This window comes from Pleurodeles waltl, chromosome 11 (genome assembly GCF_031143425.1).
Source record: "Pleurodeles waltl isolate 20211129_DDA chromosome 11, aPleWal1.hap1.20221129, whole genome shotgun sequence".
Taxonomy (NCBI): Eukaryota; Metazoa; Chordata; class Amphibia; order Caudata; family Salamandridae; genus Pleurodeles; species Pleurodeles waltl.
This window is the reverse complement of record NC_090450.1, coordinates 589,631,285-589,650,467: the sequence shown is the minus strand read 5'-3', so window position 1 is coordinate 589,650,467 and position 19,183 is coordinate 589,631,285.

The following is a 19,183-nucleotide window of genomic DNA, read 5'->3' as shown; positions in this document are numbered from 1 at the left end:
CCACTACCTGTGGTTGGGGTTTCCCTTTGAAAGGGTAGGGGTTGACATAGTTGGCCCCCTCGATCCTCCTACTGCTTCAGGCAATAGGTTTATCTTGGTGGTTGTGGACCATGCCACAAGATATCCTGAAGCAATTCCTCTAAGGACCACTACAGCTCCTGCAGTGGCAAAAGCCCTCCTTGGAATCTTTTCCAGGGTGGGTTTTCCAAAAGAGGTTGTATCAGACAGGGGTAGCAACTTCATGTCTGCATACTTGAAAGCTATGTGGAAGGAGTGTGGTGTAACCTACAAGTTCACCACGCCTTATCACCCACAGACTAATGGACTGGTAGAGAGGTTTAATAAAAGTCTCAAAGGTATGATAATGGGACTCCCTGAAAAACTCAGGAGGAGATGGGATGTCCTGTTACCTTGCCTCCTTTTTGCTTACAGGGGGGTACCCCAGAAAGGAGTGGGCTTCTGCCGCTATGAACTCCTCTTTGGACACCCTGTAAGAGGTCCACTAACACTTGTGAAGGAGGGTTGGGAACAACCTTTAAAAGCTCCCAAACAGGACATAGTGGACTATGTACTTGGCCTAAGATCCAGAATGGCTGAGTACATGCAAAAGGAAGGTAAAAACCTGCCAGCCAAGAGCTCCATAAGCAATGGCATGACCATAAGGCTGTTCTGATCCAGTACCAACCAGGAAAGAAGGTGTGGGTATTGGAGCCTGTGGCCCCAAGAGCACTGCAGGACAAATGGAGTGGACCCCATCTAATTGTTGAAAAGAAGGGTGAGGTTACCTATCTGGTAGACCTGGACACTGCCAGGAGTCCCCTTGGGGTGATTCATGTCAACCGCCTAAGACCCTACTATGACAGGGCTGATCTCACCCTGCTCATGGCAAAAGATGAGGGACAGGAAGAAGAGAGTGACCCTCTCCCTGATCTCTTTTCCACCACAGAAAATGATGCTTTAGTGGAGGGAGTAGTTTTGGCAGATTGTCTGACTGCAGAACAGAAAGACAAATTCATAAATCACCTTGGACAATTTTCTGAACTATTTTCAATTGTGCCAGGCACCACATCCTTGTGTGAACACATAATTGATACTGGAGACAGCTTGCCTGTGAAAAGTAAAATCTATAGGCAGCCTGACCATGTCAGGGACTGCATAAAACAAGAGGTTCAGAAAATGTTGATCTAGAAGTGGTTGAACCTTCTGAAAGCCCATGGGCGAGTCCTGTGGTGCTTGTACCAAAGCCTCACTCAAAAGATTGAAAATGTAGATGTAGTTTTGTGTAGACTACAGAGGTCTCAATCAGTTAACAAAAACTGATGCTCACCCTATACCCAGGGCAGATGAGTTCATTGATACACTGGCATCTGCCAAATATCTAAGCACCTTTGATTTGACTACAGGGTATTGGCAGATCAAATTGGCTGAGGATGCTAAACTTAAAACTGCATTTTCAACTATAGGAGGGCACTACCAATTTACAGTGATGCCCTTTGGATTGAAAAATGCACATGCCACTTTTCAGAGGTAGGTGAACACAGTCCTGCAAGGGTTGGAGGCTTTTAGTGCAGCATATCTAGATCATATTGCTTTCTTTAGCTCCACCTGGGATGAGCACCTGGTCCAACTTTGGAAAGTTTTGGAGGCCCTGTAAAAGGCAGGCCTCACTATCAAGGCCTCAAAGTGCCAGATAGGTCAGGGAAAGGTGGTTTATCTGGGACAGCTAGTAGGTGGAGAACAGATTGCACCACTTCAGGGGAAAATCCAGACAATCATGGATTGGGTTCCCCCTTCAACACAGACCCAGGTGAGAACCTTCTTAGGCCTCACAGGGTATTACAGGAGATTCATAAAAAACTATGGCTCCATAGCAGCCCCTCTTAATGATCTCACTAGTAAGAAGATGCCTAAAAAGGTATTGTGGACAGCTATCAGAAAGCTTTTGAGGAGCTCAAACAGGCCATGTACACTGCACCTGTCCTAAAAAGCCCATGTTACTCCAAGAAATTAATTGTCCAAACTCATGCATCTGAATTAGGGGTTGGGGCAGTCTTATCATCACTGAATTCTGAGGGCCAGGATCAACCAGTTGCTTTTATCAGCAGAAGGTTGACCCCTAGAGAAAAGCGTTGGTCTGCCATAGAGAGGGAGGCCTTTGCTGTGGTCTGGGCACTGAAAAAGTTGAGGCCATACCTGTTTGGCACTCACTTTATTGTTCAGACAGACCACAAACCTCTACTTTGTCTAAAACAAATGAAAGGTGAAAATCCTAAATTGTTGAGGTGGTCCATATCTCTACAGGGAATGGACTATACAGTGAAACATAGACCTGGGAGTACCCACTCCAATGCAGATGGACTCTCCAGATATTTCCACTTAGACAATGAAGACTCATCAGGTCATGGCTAATCTTATTGTCCTTCGTTTGGGGGCAGGGTTGTGTAGGAAGGTACCATCTTGCCTGGCATGTTACCCCCATATTTCACTGTATATATATTGTTTTAGTCTATGTGTCACTGGGACCCTGCCAGGCAGGGCCCCTAGTGCTCATAAGTATGTGCCCTGTATGTGTTCCCTGTGTGATGCCTAACTGTCTCACTGAGGCTCTGCTAACCAGAACCTCAATGGTTATGCTCTCTCTGTTTTCCAAATTTGTCACTAACAGGATAGTGACTAAATTTACCAATTCACATTGGCATACTGGTACATCCATATAATTCCCTAGTATATGGTACTGAGGTACCCAGAGCATTGGGGTTCCAGGAGATCCCTATGGGGTGCAGCATTTCTTTTGCCACCCATAGGGGGCTCTGACAATTCTTACACAGGCCTGCCAGTGCAGCCTGAGTTAAGTAACATCTACGTTATTTCACAGCCATTTACCACTGCACTTAAGTAACTTATAATTCACCTATATGTCTAACCTTCACCTGGTGAAGGTTGGGTGCAAAGTTACTTAGTGTGTGGGCACCCTGGCACTAGCCAAGGTGCCTCCACATCGTTCAGGGCAAATTCCCCGGACTGTGTGAGTGCGGGCACACCATTACATGTGTGCATTACACATTGGTCACTACCTATGTGTAGCGTCACAATGGTAACTCCGAACATGGCCATGTAACATGTCTAAGATCATGGAATTGTTACCCCAATACCATTCTGGTATTGGAGGGACAAGTCCATGATCTCCCGGGTCTCTAGCACAGTACCCGGGTACTGCCAAACTGCCTTTCCGGGGTCTCCACTGCAGCTGCTGCTGCTGCCAACCCCTCAGACAGGTTTCTTCCCTCCTGGGGTCCAGGCAGCCCTGGCCCAGGAGGGCAGAACAAAGGATTTCCTCTGAGAGAGGGTGTTACACCCTCTACCTTTGAAAATAGGTGTGAAGGCTGGGGAGGAGTAGCCTCCCCGAGCCTCTGGAAATGCTTTGATGGGCACAGATGGTGCCCATCTCTGCATAAGCCAGTCTACACCGGTTCAGGGATCCCCCAGCACTGCTCTGGCGCGAAACTGGACAAAGGAAAGGGGAGTGACCACTCCCCTGACCTGCACCTCCCAGAGGAGGTGCCCAGAGCTCCTCCAGTGTGTCCCAGACCTCTGCCATCTTGGAAACAGAGGTGTTGGGGGCACACTGGACTGCTCTGAGTGGCCAGTGCCAGCAGATGACGCCAGAGGCTCCTTCTGTTGGTAGGATGGTAGCCAATCCTTCTTCCTAGGTAGCCAAACCTCTTTTTCTGGCTATTTAGGGTCTCTGCTTTGGGGAATTCTTTAGATAACGAATGCAAGAGCTCACCAGAGTTCCTCTGCATCTCCCTCTTCACCTTCTACCAGAGGATCGACCGCTGACTGCTCAGGATGCCCGCAAAAACCGCACCAAAGTAGCAAGACGACTACTAGGAACATTGTAGCACCTCATCCTGCCGGCTTTCTCGACAGTTTCCAGGTGGTGCATGCTCAGGGGGTAGCCTGCCTTCACCCTGCACCAGAAGCTCCGAGGAAATCTCACGTAGGTTGACGGAATCTTCAACCTGTTAACGCAGGCACCAAAAGACTGCAACACTGATCCTCTGGGTCCCCTCTCATCCTGACGAGCGTGGTCCGTGGAACTCAGCAACTCTGTCCAAGTGACTCCCACAGTCCAGTGACTCTTCAGTCCAAGTTTGGTGGAGGTAAGTCCTTGCCTCCCCACGCTAGACTGCATTGCTGGGTACCGTGTGATTTGCAGCTGCTCCAGCTCCTTTGCACTCTTCCAGGATTTCCTTTGTGCACAGCCAAGCCTGGGTCCCCAGCACTTCTTCCTGCAGTGCACAACCTTCTGAGTTGTCCTCCGGCGTCGTGGGACTCCCTTTTGTGACTTCGCGTGGACTCCAGTTCACTTTCCTTCCAAGTGCCTGTTCAGGTACTTTTGCGGGTGCTGCCTGCTTCTGTGAGGGCTCCCTGAGTTGCTGGTACCCCCTCTGTATCCTCTTCCAAGTGGCGACATCCTGGTCCCTCCTGGGCCACAGCAGCTCCCAAAAACCTCTACCGCGACCCTTGCAGCTAGCAAGGCTTGTTTGCAGTCTTTTTGCAAGCTTCATCGCGACGTGGAACATCCATCCTCCAAGGAGAAGTTCCTAGTCCTCTTCTTTCTTGCAGAACTCCAAGCTTCTTCCAACAGGTGGCAGCTTCCTTGCACCCTCAGCTGGCATTTCCTGGGCTCCTGTCCACTCTCGACACTGTCGCGACTATTGGACTTGGTCCCCTTGTCTTCCGGGTACTCAGGTCCGGAAATCCACTGTTGTTGCATTGCTGGTGTTTGTTCTTCCTGCAGAATCCCCCACCACGACTTCTGCGCTCTCTGGGGGTAGTAGGTGCACGTTACACCTACTTTTCAGGGTCTTGGGGTGGGCTATTTTTCTAACCCTCACTGTTTTCTTACAGTCCCAGCGACCTTCTACAAGCTCACATAGGTTTGGGGTCCATTTGTGGTTTGCATTCCACTTTTGGAGTATATGGTTTGTGTTTCCCGTATACCTATGTGCTCCTATTGCAATCTATTGTAATTCTACACTGTTTGCATTACTTTTCTTGCTATTACTTACCTAAGTTTGGTTTGTGTACATATATCTTGTTTATATAACTTCTCCTCGTACTGAGGGTACTCACTGAGATACTTTTGGCATATTGTCATAAAAATAAAGTACTTTTTTTTTTTTAGTAACTCTGTGTATTGTGTTTTCTTATGATATTGTGCATATGACACCTGTGGTATAGTAGGAGCTTTAAATGTCTCCTAGTTCAGCCTAAGCTGCTTTGCCATAGCTACCTTCTATCAGTCTAAGCTGCTAGAAACACCTCTTCTACACTAATAAGGGATAACTGGACCTGGCACAAGGTGTAGGTACCTCTGGTACCCACTACAAGCCAGGCGAGCCTCCTACATTGGTGGCAGCGGTGGGATAAGTACTGGTAACTACTTACCACTTTGTCATTGTATACTTTTCATAAGAGAATAATATACAAAACAGTTCAGTGTATGTACACCTAACGAAAAAGTTTTGCTTTTCTCCTCTTAAACTTTCTACAAAGTTCTGAAAAGTTTTCTAAAACTTCTAAAAGTTTTCTGAAAGTTAGAAAACATTTTTTCTCTGTTTTTTAAAAAGTTCTGAAACTTTTTCTTCCTTCTCACTATTTTTAAACCTTTTACTATCATGTCTGTAGAAGATTCTACTCTGAAAATAAATGGTCAATACTACTTATGACAATTTTAATTACAAGAGCCTAAGGAGTCACTGCTTAGATAGAGGTTTAGGTATAGGAAAGAACCCTACAAAAGAGTTTCTATTTAACATGCTTATTGTGAATGATGAGTCCCAAGCAGGCACATCAAATGAGAGGTTAATAGAAGGTTCCCATTCTGACTCAGGGGATGTCCTTGAGGGAGGTGTGGACCGTTCTGAACCAGATCTGCCCCCTAGCAGGTCACCCAGTAATGTTGGTAGTAATGGGTTGGGAATGCTTGGCAGCCGCAGTATTCCTGATAGTAATCCTGTTAGAGAGCATGATTCCAGGAATCTGCACAAGATAGTCCCCCCTTACAAGGAGGGGGATGACATCCACAAGGGGTTTGCTGCACTTGAAAGGGCCTGTATGGTACAGGGGGTCCCTCAAAGGCAGTGGGCTGCTATATTGTGGCTATCTTTCACTGGAAAGGGTAGGGGTAAGCTCCTTGCTGTTAGAGAAAGTGATGCTAACAATTTTGCAGTTTTTAAGGATGCACTCTTGGGTGGATTTGGCTTAACCACTGAACAATACAGGATTAAGTTCAGAGACACCAGAAAAGAGTCCTCACAAGACTGGACAGACTTTGTAGACTATTCAGTGAAGGCCTTGGAGGGGTAGTTACATGGCAGTATAGTTTCTGACTATGAAAGCCTGTATAATCTTATTCTGAGAGAGCATATTCTGAATAACTGTGCGTCTGACTTGTTACACCAATTTCTAGTGGACTCAGATCTGACCTCTCCCCAAGAATTGGGAAAGAAGGCAGACAAATGGGTCAGAACAAGAGTGAACAGAAAGTTCATACAGGGGGTGACAAGGATGGCAAGAAGAAGGATGGTAAGTCTTCTGACAAGGGTGGGGACAAAAGTAAAACTGAGTCTTCATCAGGCCCACAAAAATCCTCTGGTGGGGGTGGTGGGTCCAAATCCTCTTCCAATAATCAACCTAAAAAGCCTTGGTGTTATTTGTGTAAAGTCAAAGGCCATTGGACAACAGATGCCAGTTGTCCAAAGAAAAACACCAAACCTCCCACTACCACAACCCCTGCTGCAAATTCTAGTGCCCCTAGTAATAGCAGTGGTGGTGGGAGCAAACCTACAAATAGCCAATCCAAGGGAGTAGGTGGGCTCACTATTGGTAATGTAGTTGGGGTTGGTCTTGTTAGGGAGACCACAGAGGCTGTGTTAGTTCTGAAGGTGCCATTGATTTGGCCAGCTTGATTGCTTGTCCCCTTAATATGGATAAGTACAAGCAACTTCCCCTAATAAATGGTGTTGAGGTTCAGGCCTACAGGGACACAGGTGCCAGTGTTACCATGGTAATAGAGAAACTGGTCCACCCTGAACAACACCTACTTGGTCAGCAGTACCAAGGGACAGACGCTTATAACAACACTCTTAGCCACCCCATGGCTGTTGTGAATCTCAACTGGGGGTGGGGGGTTACTGGTCCAAAGAAAGTTGTGGTTGCCTCAGATTTACCTGTAGACTGTCTACTAGGAAATGATTTAGAGACATCAGCTTGGGCAGAAGTGGAGTTGGAGGCTCATGCAGCAATGCTGGGCATTCCTTGGCATATTTTTGCTTTGACAAGGGCTCAGGCCAAAAAGCAAAAAGGACAGGGTAACTTGGATCCTGGAACAATGGACCAAGTGCTCCCTAAAGCTAGGGGTAGCAAGGGCAAATCCCTACCCACTATCCCTCCCTCTACAGATGATTCTTCTTGTGAGGAAGAAGAATTTCCTCCCTGTGCAGAACCTTCACCAGATGAGCTGCCAGCAGACACTGCTGAGCTTTTGTGTGGATGGGGGCCTGCCAGGGAAGAGCTGAGTGTGGTACAACAAACCTGTCCCACATTAGAGGGTCTCAGACAGCAAGCTGTCAAACAGCAAAATGGGGATGTCAGTGACTCACATAGAGTTTACTGGGAGGACAACCTCTTGTACACCGAGGCAAGGGACCCAAAACCTTGAGCAGCCAGAAGATTGGTCATTCCCCTGCAGTAGAGAGAGTTCCTCCTAACTCTTGCACATGACATTCCTTTGGCTGGGCATTTGGGCCAGATTAAAACATGGGAAAGGCTTGTCCCCCTGTTTCAATGGCCTAGGATGTTAGAGGACACTAAAGATTTTTGCAAGTCTTGTGTTACCTGCCAAGCCAGTGGCAAGACTGGTGGCACTCCAAAGGTTCCCCTTATTCTACTACCTGCGGTTGGGGCTCCCTTTGAAAGGGTAGGGGTTGACATAGTCGGCCCCCTTGACCCTCCTACTGCTTCAGGCAATAGGTTTATCTTGGTGGTTGTGGACCATGCCACATGATATCCTGAAGCAATTCCTCTAAGGCCTACTACAGCTCCTGCAGTGGCAAAAGCCCTCCTTGGAATCTTTTCCAGGGTGGGTTTTCCAAAAGAGGTTGTATCAGACAGGGGTAGCAACTTCATGTCTGCATACTTGAAAGCTATGTCGTTCGTTCGTTACTTTATTTCGGCAAATATTGCCATAAAAGTCAAGACATGAGATAAATACAACATACACATATACATTTCACAATTAAATATAAGATACAATACATACAATTAGCAAGAAATATATGGATGTCTCCATGATTAAGCAGTACCGCATATAAAAATATAAGTAACAGTTTATAAATTAATTAAAAGCCAGAACTAAAAAAAAAAAAAAAAATTAACTTGGATCAAAGAAACAGTGCATCATATACCTATACAAGGAAGGGAAAGATCGGGCCACCTAACAAAATATTACAGTTTGTGACCAAGTCGTTTTCTAATAAGGTACACATTGAATAAGAATCTACTCGTGCCAAACACCACTAATTGTGAAGTATTAGACTGGAATATGCGATCTGCTTCTTTGTAGGATCTAACCCCCACATATTTACAAACGGGTTGGATCCAACAATCCCTTGGTTTCTTGTATACTGGGCAAAAGAAGAGTAGATGAACAACATCTTCTTTAGCCCCTAAAGTACAGAGAGTGCACAATTCACAACCTTTTACCCCTCCCCAATTGCATGTGTATGCATTAGTCTGTAAGACCCCATACCTAAACTGTAAGTATAGTGTTTTTGCCAGTGGAGGACCGATCTCATCCAAAAATTGTTCGAAATAAGGTGTATCTTTTATGTTCAAAAAATTCAAAGTCAAAGTACCAATCGATGAACTATGCAGTAGCTCTCCGTTGACATAAGACCAAAAGGTGTCCTTTACATATTTCCTAGTACATGTTGTCATATTCTGAGGAACTTCCCATAGGTGTGATAAACCTAATCTCTCATACCACTTAGATACATATTTTAACCAAGGGGTATTCATATGACCATCTATCTGAGTTAATTCAGTCAATCCACTCTTGTAATCACTCAACTCCGGGGTTACCCATAACCTAACCCAATACAGCAGTGGTCTTAATAATGCTTGATAGTCTGCTCTTTTAAGGTTAATATCAAGGAAAACAGGGACTAGAGGAGTTCTTGTCGGTATTTTGAGTAGCCTTCGTACAAAGTGGTTTTCCATTTTTCCAAAGTTATTGTTACAATAGTAGCCCCAGAGTTCAGCACCATAAAGGGCGGCCGATTGGGCCTTCGCTTTATATACTTCAAGTGCCGGTGAGATTGCTTTAGAGTAACTAGCTCTGTGTACTTTTAAAATAGGCATTGAGTTTTGTTTAAGGGATAAGATGCTTTTATCCATCTGTCCTTTCCAGGACAGGTTACTATCCAGCATTAACCCCAAATAATTAAAACTCCCTACCTGTTCCAGTTTTTGATTCTCCAAGGACAGATTATTCCTGAGGGATTTCTTGGGGTTTATGGACATATACTTAGTTTTGGTAGGATTTATTTCTAACCCCTTCCCCACACAATACTTCTGGAAAGAATCCACCAAATTTTGCAAACCTCTTGGAGTTTGAGAAATAAGGATGGTATCTTCGGCAAATAATAATGCCGTAACCGGCTCACCACCTAGCTTCGGGGAGTCATGTACACAATTCCTTAAATAGCTCGGAATATCATTAACATATAATGAGAAGAGTGTAGGTGCTAACACGCAACCTTGGCGCACACCACGGTCTACAGGTATGGCTTTTGAGGTTTCACCTTCTTTTCCCCATCTAATTTTTGCATAGTTCCCTGTGTGTAGCTTGATAAGTTCTTTGAGTAGTTCCCCAGGGACCACCATGTTCCTTAGTGTAATCCACAACAAATTGCGAGGAACAAGATCAAAGGCGGCCCTTAGATCCACAAATGCCACATAGAGACTACCCTTCCTTATGTTTATGTACTTCCAACAGATGCACATAAACCTAAATACCTGGTCAACCGTACTGATTTTTGTTCTAAAACCAGCCTGATATTTGGTTATTATTTTAGTCTCTTCAATCCAATCTAAAAGCCTATTTAAAATGTGTCTGGCATATATCTTTTAAAAAGTGTCTATTAAACTTATTGGGCGATAATTGCTTGGATCATAGCGATCACCTTTTTAAAAAATTGTTGTAATTTCTGCCCCTTTCCATGAATCAGGGATCGGTGTGCCTGCCGCAATGGAATTACTCAGGTAATTTATATAAGGCCCCCACACATCCACATCGTATTTTAGTAGATCGCCGGGAATTTTATCAGGGCCTGGGGCTTTGCCCATTTTCACAGCTAATAAAGCCTTATTAGTTTCTTCTATACTAAAAGATAATGGAGCGATACTCATTTCTAAGTTTGTCTCATAGTCCCCGAAGGGCAAACTCTCCTTTTTGTTAGCATAGAGCTTAGTGAAGTGATCACACCAAGTGTTTTCATCTAAAAAAATATCCTTTGTTGATCTACCCTGCTTATTTCCCTTAGCGATTAAATTCCAGAACATGCTCTGATCCCGTAACTTAGCTGCACTCAAGAGATCCTCCCAAAGACTTTCATCCCATACTTTTTTAGCTTGGGCCATAGTGTTTTTGTAGGTTAGTCTACTGCTTTTTATATCCAAACAGTTCCCGGATTTTACTGCCTGGATCAGTCTTGATTTTGCTATTCGACAATCTTTATTATACCATGGGTTCGCTGTCTCAAGATGGTTCCTTATCCTATTACCATCTTTTTTATAAATTTTACTCACTAGTGGAGTTAGTGCATCCACCAGCTTAAGATGTAAATCAAGAACACCTTGTGTTCCCACTAATGCTGACTGTAAGTCTCCTACCGTTTCAGCAAATACATAGTAAATATTTATCAGCGTCTTTTCTGTTCCCAAGATATATGGCCATCTTAGAGCACGCCTGTTATTGGTTACCTCTAGCTCCGCGACCGTGGTATTTAATAGGGTCTCTTCTTCGGATCTAATAATAAATGGTTGAGAGTCTAGCCATAGTTGGAGGGGGAAATGATCACTCTCCGTCCTATGGTCTATCTTGAAATCAGTTATTTGGTCCCATATATTCCGCGTAGCCATTACAAAGTCTATATGTGACCTGGAATTTCCCTTAAAATAGGTTGGAGCTGCTGGTCTGTCTGATCGAAATCGACCATTACAAGCCCTTAGATCATGTACCACAGTCAACTATAAAATCTGTAGGGCGGCTTTTGTGCTTTTAGCTGGACTTGCAGATTCTAAGGGCAAGATATCATTAGCAGCATCTTGTTCATCAAGCAATTTTTCCAACCCCAAGACAGGCTCATATTTACAGTTAAAGTCCCCACCAACTAACACCTTTACATTATCTCCTAATGAATCTAAAAAGGAATCCAAGAGTTCTACCACCTCTGATTCCTTGCTAGATGAGGACGGTCTATTATATATATTTATTAAATATATAGTTTCTTTCCCTCTTGTATAAATTTTAAGGCCTAGTAGGTCCGGAGAGGGGATGGATAATTGGGTGACAACTATTTCTAGAGTCACTTTAACCCAGATAACCAGCCCCCCTGAGGCTCTACCTCTAGTTGATGGAATAGCATAAGAACAGTATGTTTTATACCCCAACCTATGGGGGTTTCTACCATCCAAGTTTCCTGTAGGAATATGATATCATAATTTTCAATATAGGAACACCATACCACGTCCTCAAGATTCCTGGCTAAGCCAGCTATATTCCAAGATATCAGTCTAATATTTGTTTTCCCTTTTACACAGGGTGAATCTAATACTACAGGTAAGTTATCTTTTTCTGTAACATCCTCTAGTTCGACTAAAGGATTTAATTCTTTGCCTTGGTTATAGTTTTTACTAACATCATTAACCTCCATTGACACTGTGAGGCACTTATCAGGTACGCTCAAACTGATTACCTCACTCAAAATAGAATAAGGGGATTTAACGCTATTTACCAGTTTAACTGTCCATGAGTTTCTGGGGCTCGAAGGTACTAAAAGTTTCGGTTCTAAATGTTCTATACTCTGTTTTTGCTCTCACTTCTGGGTATATACTAACATTTCTGTGATAGATTCCCCTGCTCGTGGGAGTCAATCGTTTTCATCCAAAGTACTCAGTACCGAAAATCTATTTTCAATTGGAATATAAAAATTTGTGTTCCTTCTATTAGTCAAGAGTCTGTGTTTTTTAGAAAATTCTGATGTACTGGCTAGATGTCTATAAAAATAACCCAAAGGGTGCACACCCACGTCAGACTCCTCTACATCCAGAGAAGCTGCTCTAAGAAGAACAGTCGCAACATGTTGAGGGTGCCTAAAATTAACAATTACACAATCCCCCTTACATTTTTTCCTCGCGTTTCCGATCCATGATACCCGTCTAGTAGACAGTATATGGTCGGATAAATGTGGGGGGAAGCCACAATTTTTGTTTAGCCAAGCAACTGATTTCCGTTTGAGAGAATCATGTGATTCCTCACGGAAATTCATTGCTGTTGGGTCTAAGGGAGGAACATTCGAAAGGACTATGACATATGGTTCACAATCAGGTGGGAGGTTAATATGATTTGGTCTGTTCTAGGGAATAGTGTACCTCACGGTATTGGATGCAGCTGCTTTCATATGAGAGGTACTATCCACCATACATGGTGGCTCCCTAGATTCTGGTAAACATGACCTCTGTGCTACAACCAATTGTGCAGAGTTACCAGATTGGACGGGTAGCTCAGGCTGTTTCATAGTCTGTTCCTTACACATCTTATCTAAAAGACCACCCAACCTAGATACCTCCGTAGATAACAATTCAATTTTTTCCATAAGAGGTTTAGTCATATGGTCTAGTTTTTCCTCAAATAGCTTAGCGATGTGACCCAAGAGATCACAATTCACATTGTCCTTATTAATTATAATCTCGTTATTAGCTACCTTACTTCTATGACCATATTCTGTCGTTGGTTTAAGATGTATGTTCCCCTGCTTTATTTGCGTTTTTCTGCATTTTCTAACAGCTCTCTTAGGAGGAGAGTGAGACAATACAGACTCACTCGGGGGCTCCAATGGGTCTTGAATTGGTGGTTCTAAAACTAAGGACAAAATGGCTGAGTTTTCCAAAGGGAAAGCTTCAATATTAGGGGGATCCGCCATAATAGAACCGCTACCATCGTCTACAGAGGAAAACATTTCTGAGGTGGACTCCTTCCCTAAGGATTTCCTTCTATCAATGTTTATCTTGCTCACCATTTTAACTAAGTAATTATCCAGGGTGGAAATATTTTTAGCCATTCTACACCACCCTCACGTATATAAGAACCAACTACTAGTATTGATAAAATACTCGATGGACTGTCTAGTATTTTATAGCCCTGCCCTACACAGAGCTTTTATATCGCAACAAAGTGTAGGGCACCTACATATATCAACAATAACACAGAACAGCAAGTGTATATGACCCAAAAGGCACAATAACTTAATTAGATGGAGCCCAAGTATACAGCTTACTAAAGCGTTAAAATAGAAGCAGTTAACAGCTTAGCGAATTGGCCCAACCCGACCCCTTCTGGCCCCCTAACGGCTACACAACGGCCCGCCCTTTACCTGCGCTTAGCCCGGTGCGGCCCACGCGCGGTCCCGCTCAGCCAGGGGCAGGACCAGTTTAATAGCGCCTTCGTGCACGCAAGATGCGTTGGTTCCGCTAAGGGGACCTAGGTAGTGTAGTCCCGTCCTGTCCCGTCAAACGCTCCCCCCACACAGCGGTCGCGATGTCAGGCGACGGCGGAGGGGAGACGTGGAGGCCAGCAGAAGGAACAGCAGTCCCGAGGACCACAGGGGCACGCAGGTAAGCAGCACGATGCGGGCGTAGGTAAATTTACTGTAGTCTCTGACTTGGCCTTGTGACATAAGTGCCCAACCAAGACGTTTCCAGTTCCGTTGCTTATAGAAAAGAGAGGTGTGAAAGGAGACTTTAGGTTTTAGATACCCAAAAGTGAGAGTGGAGACAGTTCCAAATGAGTGAGAACGACAAGCTAATAGGCTATAGTTTCAACCAGACTGCGCCTTTTAAATGGGGTAATTATTAATTGTGTAAGCCAGGTTAACACCAACCCAGCTAAAGTAGTTAAACAATCTAGCAGAAAATGATGTGTATAGAGAACACTTTGCTGAGGGGTAACAATCTATTTGAGTATAAGTTAGAATTAAAAAAGGAGAAAGATAAGAAAAAGAATGAATAAAAAAATAGATTGTCACTTAGTTGTCCCGCGTGTAGTAGCTCCTGAGATGTTCCTGCTCTTGATATCCCAACAAAGGCTGGAGGCGAGTCCCGAAGTTCCCAAAAAGACACTGCTGGCCGGGTCAGGAAGGACGATAGTTCTCCGTTCCAGTAAGTATTTCGCTTTCCTTTGTGAGCTGGGGCCCTCAGAGGGCAAGTGAAAGGGGGGGGGCCCAGCCCAGCCTCTTCCGGGCAATGACGGGCAAGGACGGGCCCGCCCTTGGCCCGGGCTTTGCCCGGGCGCCGCCCGCGCGCGTCCCGCGCAGCGGGAGCGCGAGTTGAATTTAAAGGGCTCCTGCCCTTTCACAGCTGCAGAGTGTTTCCCCGGTCTCTGGCGGCAAAGCGCTTCCCGCGACGGCGGGAGCGCGAGTTGAATTTAAAGGGCTCCTGCCCTTTCACAGCTGCAGAGTGTTTCCCCGGTCCCTGGCGGCAAAGCGCTTCCTGCGACGGCGGGAGCGCGAGTTGAATTTAAAGGGCTCCTGCCCTTTCACAGCTGCAGAGTGTTTCCCCGGTCTCTGGCGGCAAAGCTATGTGTGTAACCTACAAGTTCACCACGCCTTGTCATCCACAGACTAAGGGACTGGTAGAGAGGTTTAATAAAACTCTCAAAGGTATGATAATGGGACTCTCTGAAAAACTCAAGAGGAGATGGGATGTCCTGTTACCTTGCCTTCTTTTTGCTTACAGGGAGGTACCCCAGAAAGGAGTGGGCTTCTGCCGCTATGAACTCCTCTTTGGACACCCTGTAAGAGGTCCACTAACACTTGTGAAGGAGGGTTGGGAACAACCTTTAAAAGCTCCCAAACAGGACATAGTGGACTATGTACTTGGCCTAAGATCCAGAATGGCCGAGTACATGAAAAAGGAAGGTAAAAACCTTCAGGCCAGCCAAGAGCTCTATAAGCAATGGCATGACCAGAAGGCTGTTCTGATCCAGTACCAACCAGGACAGAAGGTGTGGGTATTGGAGCCTGTGGCCCCAAGAGCACTGCAGGACAAATGGAGTGGACCTCATCTAATTGTTGAAAAGAAGGGTGAGGTTACCTATCTGGTAGACCTGGGCACTGCCAGGAGTCCCCTTAGGGTGATTCATGTCAACCGCCTAAAACCCTACTATGACAGGGCTGAACTCACCCTGCTCATGGCAACAGATGAGGGACAGGAAGAAGAGAGTGACCCTCTCCCTGATCTCTTTTCCACCACTGAAAATGATGCTTTAGTGGAAGGAGTAGTTTTGGCAGATTGTCTGACTGCAGAACAGAAAGACAACTGCATAAATCTCCTTGGACAATTTTCTGAACTCTTTTCAATTGTGCCAGGCACCACATCCTGGTGTGAACACACAATTGATACTGGAGACAGCTTGCCTGTCAAAATTAAAATCTATAGGCATCCTGACCATGTCAGGGACTGCATAAAACAAGAGGTTTAGAAAATGTTGATCTAGAAGTGGTTGAACCTTCTGAAAGCCCATGGGCGAGTCCTGTGGTGCTTGTAACAAAGCCTCACTCAAAAGATGGAAAATGTAGATGTAGTTTTGTGTAGACTACAGAGGTCTCAATCAGGTAACAAAAACTGATGCTCACCCTATACCCAGGGCAGATGAGCTCATTGATACACTGCCATCTGCCAAATATCTAAGCACCTTTGATTTGACTGCAGGGTATTGGCAGATCAAATTGGCTGAGGATGCTAAACTTAAAACTGCATTTTCAACTATAGGAGGGCACTACCAATTTACAGTGATGCCCTTTGGATTGAAAAATGCACATGCCACTTTTCAGAGGTAGGTTAACACAGTCCTGCAAGGGTTGGAGGCTTTTAGTGCAGCATATCTAGATAATATTGCTGTCTTTAGCTCCACCTGGGATGAGCACCTGGTCCACCTTTGGAAAGTTTTGGAGGCCCTGCAAAAGGCAGATCTCACTATCAAGGCCTCAAAGTGCCAGATAGGGCAGGGAAAGGTGGTTTATCTGGGACAGCTAGTAGGTGGAGAATAGATTGCACGACTTCAGGGGAAAATCCAGACAATCGTGGATTGGGTTCCCCCTACAACACAGACCCAGGTGAGAGCCTTCTTAGGCCTCACAGGGTATTACAGGAGATTCATTAAAAACTATGGCTCCATAGCAGCCCCTCTTAATGATCTCACTAGTAAGAAGATGCCTAAAAAGGTATTGTGGACAGCTAGCTGTCAGAAAGCTTTTGAGGAGCTCAAACAAGCCATGTGCACTGCACCTGTCCTAAAAAGCCCATGTTACTCCAAGAAATTAATTGTCCAAACTGATGCATCTGAATTAAGGGTTGGGGCAGTCTTATCATAACTGAATTCTGAGGGCCAGGATCAACCAGTTGCTTTTATCAGCAGAAGGTTGACCCCTAGAGAAAAGCGTTGGTCTGCCATAGAGAGGGAGGCCTTTGCTGTGGTCTGGGCACTGAAAAAGTTGAGGTCATACCTGTTGGCACTCACTTCATTGTTCAGACAGACCACAAACCTCTACTTTGTCTAAAACAAATGAAAGGTGAAAATCCTAAATTGTTGAGGTGGTCCATATCTCTACAGGGAATGGACTATATAGTGAAACATAGACCTGGGAGTACCCACTCCAATGCAGATGGGCTCTCCAGATATTTCCACTTAGACAATGAAGACTCATCAGGTCATAGCTACTCTTATTGTCCTTCGTTTGGGGGCAGGGTTGTGTAGGAAAGTACCATCTTGCCTGGCATGTTACCCCCATATTTCACTGTATATATATATTGTTTTAGTCTATGTTTCACTGTGACCCTGACAGGCAGGGCCCCTAGTGCTCATAAGTATGTGCCCTGTATGTGTTCCCTGTGTGATGCCTGTCTCACTGAGGCTCTGCTAACCAGAACCTCAGTGGTTATACTCTCTCTGCTTTCCAAATTTGTCACTAACAGGATAGTGACTAAATTTACCAATTCACATTGGCATACTGGTACACCCATATAATTCCCTAGTATATGGTACTGAGGTACCCAGGGTATAGGGGTTCCAGGAGATCCCTATGGGCTGCAGCATTTCTTTTGCCACCCATAGGGAGCTCTGACAATTCTTACACAGGCCTGCCAGTTCAGCCTGAGTGAAATAACGCCCACGTTATTTCACAGCCATTTACCACTGCACTTAAGTAACTTATAATTCACCTATATGTCTAACCTTCACCTGGTGAAGGTTGGGTGCAAAGTTACTTAATGTGTGGGCTCCCTGGCACTAGCAAAGGTGCCTCCACATCGTTCAGGGCAAATTCCCCGGACTTTGTGAGTGCGGGCACACCATTACATGTGTGCACTATACATAGGTCACTACCTATGTGTAGTGTCACAATGGTAACTCCGAACATGGCCATGTAACATGTCTAAGATCATGGAATTGTCACCCCAATACCATTCTGGTATTGGGGGGACAAGTCCATGATCCCCCGGGTCTCTAGCACAGTACCCGGGTACTGCCAAACTGCCTTTCCGGGGTCTCCACTGCTGCTGCTGCCAACCCCTCAGACAGGTTTCTTCCCTCCTGGGGTCCAGGCAGCCCTGGCCCAGGAGGGCAGAACAAAGGATTTCCTCTGAGAGAAGGTGTTACACCCTCTCCCTTTGAAAATAGGTGTGAAGACTGGGGAGGAGTAGCCTCCCCAAGCCTCTGGAAATGCTTTGATGGGCATAGATGGTGCCCATCTCTGCATAAGCCAGTCTACACCGGTTCAGGGATCCCCCAGCACTGCTCTGGTGCGACACTGGACAAAGGAAAAGGGAGTGACCACTCCCCTGACCTGCACCTCCCAGAGGAGGTGCCCAGAGCTCCTCCAGTGTGTCCCAGACCTCTGCCATCTTGGAAACAGAGGTGTTGGGGGCACACTGGACTGCTCTGAGTGGCCAGTGCCAGCAGATGACATCAGAGGCTCCTTCTGTTGGTAGGATGGTAGCCAATCCTTCTTCCTAGGTAGGCAAACCTCTTTTTCTGGCTATTTAGGGTCTCTGCTTGGGGAATTCTTTAGATAACGAATGCAAGAGCTCACCAGAGTTCCTCTGCATCTCCCTCTTCACCTTCTACCAAAGGATCGAACGCTGACTGCTCAGGATGATTGCAAAACCGCAACAAAGTAGCAAGACGACTACTAGCAACATTGTAGCACCTCATCCTGCCGGCTTTCTCAACTGTTTCCAGTTTGTGCATGCTCTGGGGGTAGCCTGCCTTCACCCTGCACCAGAAGCTCAGAAGAAATCTCCTGTGGGTCGACGGATCTTCCCCCTGCTAACGCAGGCACCAAAAGACTGCAACACTGGTCCTCCGGGCCCCCTCTCATCATGACGAGCGTGGTCCCTGGAACTCAGCAACTCTGTCCAAGTGACTCCCACAGTCCAGTGACTCTTCAGTCCAAGTTTGGTGGAGGTAAGTCCTTGCCCTCCCCACGCTAGACTGCATTGCTGGGTACCACGTGATTTGCAGCTGCTCCTGCTCCTGTGCACTCTTCCAGGATTTCCTTTGTGCACAGCCAAGCCTGGGTCCCCAGCACTTCTTCCTGCAGTGCACAACCTTCTGAGTTGTCCTCCGGCGTCGCAGGACTCCCTTTTGTGACTTTGCGTGGAGTACGATTCACTTTCCTTCCAAGTGCCTGTTCAGGTACTTTTGCGGGTGCTGCCTGCTTCTATGAGGGCTCCCTGACTTGCTGGGCGCCCCTCTGTCTCCTCTTCCAAGTGGCGACATCCTGGTCCCTCCTGGGCCACAGCAGCACCCAAAAACCTCTCCCGCGACCCTTGCAGC